Genomic DNA, 369 nt, shown 5'->3' on the forward strand with positions numbered 1-369 from the left:
GGTGGGATCTATCCCATCAGCTACTCTCCTGAGTCGTCCTTAGTTTGTGGGATACTGGAGTTGTGAGTAGTGCAGCACTGGTGACAAGTGCCACCTCTTTGGTTTCCCCTCTTCCTCCTCCTTTCCCAAGCCTCCCGTTTTATCTCTTTTTCCATGTTCTCGCTCCTCCCATTCTCCTCCATTCCTGGCCATTGCACTTTACAGTGATGTTGGAGTTGGATATCCTTGCTCGTGATTTCAGGAAGCAGAGAAAAAGGCAGGGAAGGGGTGGGCTGAGGAGGAGCAGCAGTGACTTTAGTGTTCACTTCTGCTGGCTCCCAGCAGGGAAAGGCATGTGCGCACACGTGTGTGTGTGTGTGTGTGGCGGGA

This window comes from Corvus brachyrhynchos, unplaced genomic scaffold (genome assembly GCF_000691975.1).
Source record: "Corvus brachyrhynchos isolate BGI_N302 unplaced genomic scaffold, ASM69197v1 scaffold56, whole genome shotgun sequence".
NCBI lineage: Eukaryota > Metazoa > Chordata > Aves > Passeriformes > Corvidae > Corvus > Corvus brachyrhynchos.